Here is a 7,447-nt window from a genome sequence, read left to right as displayed (position 1 = left end):
ACACAGGAGGGAGCTTTCTGGCAGCAGCAGCTGTCTCAACTTGCTAATCTACTTAAAAAGGCAATGAACGTAGAGTGGGATCAGCATACTTAAAGGGGCAATGCGCATCTCTCTCTGTCACACAAGCTGTGTGTCTCTATCTGCCATGCTGTCTCCCCTCCCTCCATTTGTGCTGCCTTGTAGAGTGTGAGGCTACATTAACAACAATGTGTTAAGCCTTGAGGGCTCAGCCGAGTGCTAGTTCATCATTTAGCCTGCAAGGCATTCCCTGGGAAATCTCTCTCCCTCTTCCACCCTCTGACTTCACCACCTCAACCAAGCTTCACAATCATTGCCATGTACAGTATTAAATTATTTGTTTAAAACTTACAGGGTGTATATATGTCTTTTGTCTGGTGAAAAAATTTCCCTGGAACCTAACCCTCCCATTTACATTAATTCTTATGGGGAAATTGGATTAGCTTAAAGTTGCATTTTTCAGGAACATAACTACAACGTTAAGCAAGGAGTTATTGTACAGTGGTGATCTGTGCTGGCTGCTTTCTGATGAGCATAAATGCTCTAGTTTTGCAGTTACTTCAATAACAGATTAATATTTTTCATACATACTGCAAAGTTACACAGGCTGCTTGCTTTACAAACTCTATAATGAGAAAACAAATGCAGTTTTCTTGGAAGAGACATGCAAGAGGTCAAATTAGCATGGAGTCAATGTGAAATTTGCAATGTACTTTGCCCTACTAGTTAATGTATGCTGATCCAGGACATTTAACAGGATACTTCATCCTTCGTAACCCTGATGCATGTAAGGTGACTTGAGCGCCTGTATGTCACACACTTATAGGGTGACCAGACAGCAAGTGTGAAAAATCGGGACGGGGGTGGGGGTAATAGGAGCCTATATAAGAAAAAGACTCAAAAATTGGGACTGTCCCTATAAAATCAGGACATCTGGTCACCCTACACACTTATTACAATGACCATGGTACTACCACAGATTCCCACAGACCTGATTTCAGAGCATCATTCTTGCACCAACACTTCCTTTATGTGTGGCACAGCCACGTATGCCTAGCACAACACAATACAGTATGTAGGTCAGAATTGCTTTGAACAAGAGGGCAAAGCGAAGGGTGCCCATGCAAACTTAATTTTGGCATGTTTTGATTTTTGGGTTTTTAACTTTGCAACCTTAACATTTGCTTAATATAGTTTTTTTAACATCTATTCAGGGCTTTTGCTAGAGCCTTAAAACTTTTTTAAAGTGACCTTCGCTAGATAATTTGGCTAGGCAGCCCCGTGAAGTCAAAATTGGAACTGGCTTTACTTGCCATCACATTGAAAATATTATCTGTCTTATGCTTGAAACTGACAGCAGTGCCAGGTTCCCATTACTTCATGTGCAAAACTTTGTGAAGGAAGCAAGGGCTCCTCCTTTAGAGAGCGTGCACCTAACTACACAGTGCAAGAGATAAAGGCCTGGATTTGCAAAGGTACTTATGCACCTAAGTCCCAGTTTTAGGTGTCACTGTGATCTGCCAAACTCCCACTTGGCTGCCTCTTAAGATTGTAGGCACCTAAACTCACTCAGCACCTACATTTTTGCAGTAAAAGTTTCATTATCACCTTAGTTTCTTCCCCTGGGCACGTGCACTCTAGGTATCCAGGCACCTATTTTCTGCCTAAGGCCCAGAGCAATACACAAACCATGGGGAAGAGAGGTGTTCATCTGCATAACTCATGTGTGGGGCCCAACCCAGTAGGGGTTCTCAGAGGCCACCTAATTCCACACAAAATAGCCAGGGGGTGAAGCCCTCCCTTATAAACTTTAGTCAAGTGATTAGCACCCTCCCATAGGAGGTGGGAGACCCCTTAGTCCAATCCCTTATACTCACTAGGAGGGGTCTCCCACCCTTCAGGCAAGTGTCCTAATCACTTGGCTATGGAATGCTCTGATATGGAGTTCCCCCAATCTCTCCTATTGAGGTTGTTCCATTGTAATAAAATAATCAAATAATTAAATCATAATTGGACCAGACAAAGACTGAGAATGACTTTATAGTCCACTGGTTAGGGAGCTCACCTGAGAGGTAGCAGATTCCTGTTATAATCTCTTTTGATCATCAGGCAGAGGGGAGGCTTGAAATTGGGGTCTCCCACATTCTGGGTAAGTGCCCTGACTGATGAGATAAAGATTGTAATTAAATCCTTGTCCTCCTCCAGCTGTTTTGCATGGAGTTAGATGGTCTTTAAGCACACCTACTGGATTAGGCCTCGGGTCCTAGCACATGATATAGGTGACAGAATGCCTATTGTCTCCCAGTTTGTGGGTTGCTAGCTACAGGTGCCTCCCTGTAGCTTGGGCATAGGCACCTATATCTAGTGAGGGGGTGGAGCTTAGGACAAACCCCTCTCCTCCGCATCTCTCATTGGCTAGCGTGCTGGCTTAAGATGATGGTTTAAGACTATACATGGAGCCAAAGTGCCTTACTCAGACTTTGTGGTTTGCAGTGTTGTTCCTGTGGTTTTGCTAAGCACCTAAACATTAGGCACTGTAACACCTAAGCCCCTTTTGTGGATCTGGGCCAATGGCTACTGCAGAGCTCTTGCCTCATTCATAGAGAGTGCACTTATTGTGTATTTAAAAGTCCTGGAAATATGTAATGAGTAGTATGGAGCAATCAGTGATCAACATCTGCACAGTAAGCAAAAGTTGCACTTATCCAGATTTTTTTAATATGCAAAAAAAGATTTGACATGCTCACTGCAACACTCTTCTATTGGTATTGGCAGTTATTAAAAAGTGCTATTGTCTTTAATCTACTGCAGATGTGCCAGCTATGTTTTTCAAACCCTCCTAATTTGGCAAAGTCAAATGGGTTTTCATTACAAAATGAAAGGCATCTCTCTCCTTAAGGGTTATTATCTTCCACCTCATTTCAACCTTTCGTCCCCAACTGGTTCAAAGATAGAAGTATTAAAAAGGTTGCAAAATTAGTTTTTGAGTGAGAAGAGTGTGCTTTTTTTATTCTTGGTATGCTCCAAAAGAGCTGAACAGTTCTTCATCAAACTTGGAAAAAGTAAAATCATGCGACACCAAGGACCTTTTTTTCCACTACCAGTCTGGTAGTATTTTACACTCACTTTTCTCTCATCACTTTACACAGGTGTAATTGACCACACAAAGTTCAAGACAGTGGAGAAGCAGGCCCAAAACCTGGACAATTTCAGCACAATAGGTAAAGTTTCAGAAAATTATAAGCAACTGAAAAAGGAGTCTTAGAATGAAAATGCTTAGGCAACCTTAGCTAAAGCTGTTGCTCCAACTGTTATTTTTATCTATCTATTTATACATTACACACACACCAATAAATAAACAGGTCAATAAGAAAGAAGGGCATGTTCTATTGGAGAAGCATTTAAAACACAGCAGCTTAGGACTTCAATTTAAGAGCTAATTACAGAGACACAGTAAAACCTCTATATTATTTAAAAACTAATTATGCTGCATGAGTTTGCAGAAGTTCAGGGAGAATATGCAGGCAAATTAACATTAACTATACAGTAAAATATTATGGGCCAGATTTTGTGCTGGTATAAGCTGACAGATTCTTTGAAGTCAATGGTGTTTTCCCAATTTACAAAATCAGAGAATTTGACTCTATATATAGAGGCACTAGAAAACAATTCAGGTCACTATCAGCAGAGCTCACTCTCTCTACTGTCAGCAAGTTGTCTGACTTTCATTAGCTTCTTGTTAATAAAACCGTAGTCACTGTGATCCTAAACAGGATGAGACAAACTTCTTCTTTCAGGGGCTTCCATTATTCACCCTCTCAGAGCTGTTCTCTGAATTCTCTTTATACTCCATTCTGTTTTAGAGGAGTCTCTGACTCCTTTAGGGGAAAAGTAAAGCAACATGCACTTTTTGGAGCAGCAGGACACTCCAAAGCATTCTTGGGTAGCATCAGCTGTAACAAACCTTTCAGTTTCTGGCAACAGTATCATTCACTTAATAGTCTGGTTTGAAGCCTCACACTACGTGACAATTTCACCATACCTTCCACAGAATCTTCTGGAACCTTTTCTCCATATCCCTGTAACGTGACTGCCAATTTGCCTCTTGTACACAGTATGTGCCCTGTTGGAACCATTGTTTGAAATGAGAGAATAGAGGCTAAATAACCATGCTTTTTTGTGCATGCAGTTTGTAAATATTCAAGGTTGAATTTTCACATTCATAGTGAGGGTAGCTCAGAAATCAGAAGGTAGACCATAAAAATGATTTTTACTTCTTTTTAGAAGCTAATGCTTTTTAGGCTCATCTAATGATTGCCTGGGTTCTGACTCATGATTATTGAACTATTGGAGTTGGCAACACTCAAAAAAACAGTTCAAAAGTTTTTTGTGTTTATGAGGAGTGGAGAAAACATGAATTAAAAATCACACAGTGATCAATTAGTATTTTATAATTCTCTCTTTAGCAAGTTGAAACTAATGGCCTACCACACTTTTTAATCTTTTATGCAGGGATGTGGGGAAATGAAAAAGCATAGTACAAATAGTCCAGAGGGGGAAAAGTATAGTGCTGTTGGTTTGGTTTTGGGAGAAGCATGTCCAAAACAAAGCAATGTGATGGTGATATCCTGCCATCACACATGCATGTTTTGTAGTGATTTTATTTGAGGCCTGATCATTTTCAACCTATTGTCTCTTTACATTTCCATTCCACTGCTGTTATATATGGGAGAGTAGCACAGTGATGTTATTACTAACTAAAGGCCCTATAGAACACACCTTGGTAAAACTGACCAAAGAACCAAAAAAGATCAGAGAGACTAGAGGAATGCTGGCACCGTGGAATGCTTCTTTCAGGTGGAAAAGATCTGCTGTATCAGGAGTAAATTAAGGGGGTGGTCACCAATTCATGTATTTCCAGTCCTAGCCTGTCTCAAGCTGTAGGAACCACCAAATCCATGGACTAGTGGCAAAGAAGCTTTTGCAGGTTCAGAGGGAAGGGGAGGATTCTAGAGAGTCACTGCCCCTACAACACACATCCACTGGCTTCTGGTCACACTGGTAAAGAGGAATATAGACCTAAATCTGCAAAACTATGAAGCACACTGAGATGCGTAAGAATGACACACTGCGTTATAGGCACACTAACTCCTCTAACAACACACTCTACTTCATGTGCTTAGCCAACAGTGATAACAAACACAAGTACAAGCAAATGCCAAGTTATTCTTTCCTCAGGTTCCCATTGTCATCGTCTGCATGTTTTTCTTTTGGAATTAAGCTCTTTGGGGTATGTTTTGTCTTCATTTTGGCAAGTACGTGTTGGAGCTTAATAAGTAGAATCAAATAACAATAGTTGCATCACTTCATATCACACATTTTCTCTTCTCGTTTGCATTTGTTCTGTCAATGGCCCTTTGATGGCAAAGTTGCAAGGTGTCCATTATTTCCTTAAGTTATACTTGTTGTCTATTAACATAAAAACATAATATGGAGGGCTTGATTCACTGCTGCCCTGTACCTTCTGTAGTCATTTACCCTAATGCGGAGTGAGTGGAAAGTGGGTATAAAATGCTGCCAGATCAGAAGGGAAGCATTTTACACCTGTTTTGCATTGGTGGAAATGGCTATACAATGTGCAGGACAACTGTGAATCAGGCTTTGTTTAATTTTTTTAAATTGAAAACATCTAAAACTCTCACAAAACATAAACGCAACCCTTAATTATTTATTTGAATTGTCTTCTTGTTGCTGTGTTATGGGAAGTAAGTGAAGCTCTGTATGTAGCTTTCCCTCTTGGTGGATGAATACAGCAAATATTTTTCCATAAATAATCAGTGGAGTTTTTAAAAGAATTTGGTCAGTTCATGCTTGTGCCCCTTTTGCGTTTGTTTCCTGACAACACTAGTGTGATCAAGTTGTGCTGAAGTTCAGCGAAATCAAATTTCAAAGTTGCCCTCACAAGTATTCACAGCAATCAGCTATTAAATTTGCAAAGGCAAGTATTTGCGCCATACGTGCTTGTGGGGCTCCTTCAATAAGGAAGTAGAAACACATAACATGTGGCTCATCTGAGCAATCACAACTAACCCGGGCCCCGATCCTGCAAAGACTTACAAAGGTTATTAGTTTTACACACTCTGAATAGTTTCATTGACGTCAGTGGGACTACTCACACAGCACAGAGTTAAACATGTACATAACTCTTTGCAGGATCGGGGCCCTAGTCAGTTCAGATAGTGAATACTGAATACCTACACACAACTATTCACTACCAATCCACAGAGGTAAAGTATTTAGCAGAAAATTCACTGAATAGTTTTGAATAATGAATACACTGGAGAAAATCAATGAATATTCCTCAAAGAGAAAAATGGGTAAAAACATTGATTACAATCTAGTTTATTATTACGTTTATTATTCAGTTCTGCCTTTACAGTGTTGTTTCTCGAGCCTTTTTATGACTACATTCTTCAGTTTCTTTCACTAATACAGGATTCTGCCTCTTAAAATGTTAAGCATACCCAGACATCTTTATTCCCGTCTGATGGCTTAATACTCCCAATAGTACTTTTTGAAATATTTTATGCATTCTGTGCTCCAGCGCTGTTACAAAAATGTTGGGTTGCTGTAATACTAACAACAGTGAATAGATTTTTTTTTTCTGTATACAAAATGGGTGAGATTTGTACTTTGCTTGCACAAATGCAGTTCTGCCTTTCAGAAGACATATTTAGTAGTTACCTTTGCTTTGTGCAGTGTTTTTTCTGCAGTGACAGCAGGCAGCGGTTTAGTGGCAATTTTAGACTCTAGCATTACTGTACATTATGTACAGTACAATGAGGCTTTGCAGAGCCACATTTCTTAAAAAAAACAAAACAGGATGACATTCCTAGTTTGCTTACTTTGTATTGTAACAACTTTGCTCTTGCTGTCCATCTTTGGCAATTCTTCAACATTATAAACAAAGGCCGTTCAACATCTTTAAAAAAAAAAAAAAGGAAAGACTTCTTTTTAATATTCATGTAAAATGCCAAATTGAACATTACTTACATTAAAACAATTACTTTAAACTTTTCACTTGAGTTACTATGCCTATAAAATACTGCATTGTTATTGCCTTTCACTTACCCCTTCTGCAATATATATTATCCCCATCAAAACGCTGCAAGTACACAATATCATTTTTTAAAATTACATTTTAGTTTGCATATTTCCTCCCTAAGATGTCTTATTTTTACTAGTATCTGAGCAAAATGTTTTTAAGGTTTGACACTTTTAGAATGTCATTATTAAAGTTATCGTCCTGTTTTTATTTCTTTATCCATCATCCATTAAGAAAATAAAAGGTAAATCATAATCTATTTTTGTTAATGGAATTTAATATGAATCTAGAAAGACTAAAAGTAAAAACACCCACACAAATAGA

Source organism: Emys orbicularis, chromosome 5, assembly GCF_028017835.1.
Source record: "Emys orbicularis isolate rEmyOrb1 chromosome 5, rEmyOrb1.hap1, whole genome shotgun sequence".
Taxonomy (NCBI): Eukaryota; Metazoa; Chordata; order Testudines; family Emydidae; genus Emys; species Emys orbicularis.
This window is presented reverse-complemented; position numbering follows the sequence as displayed.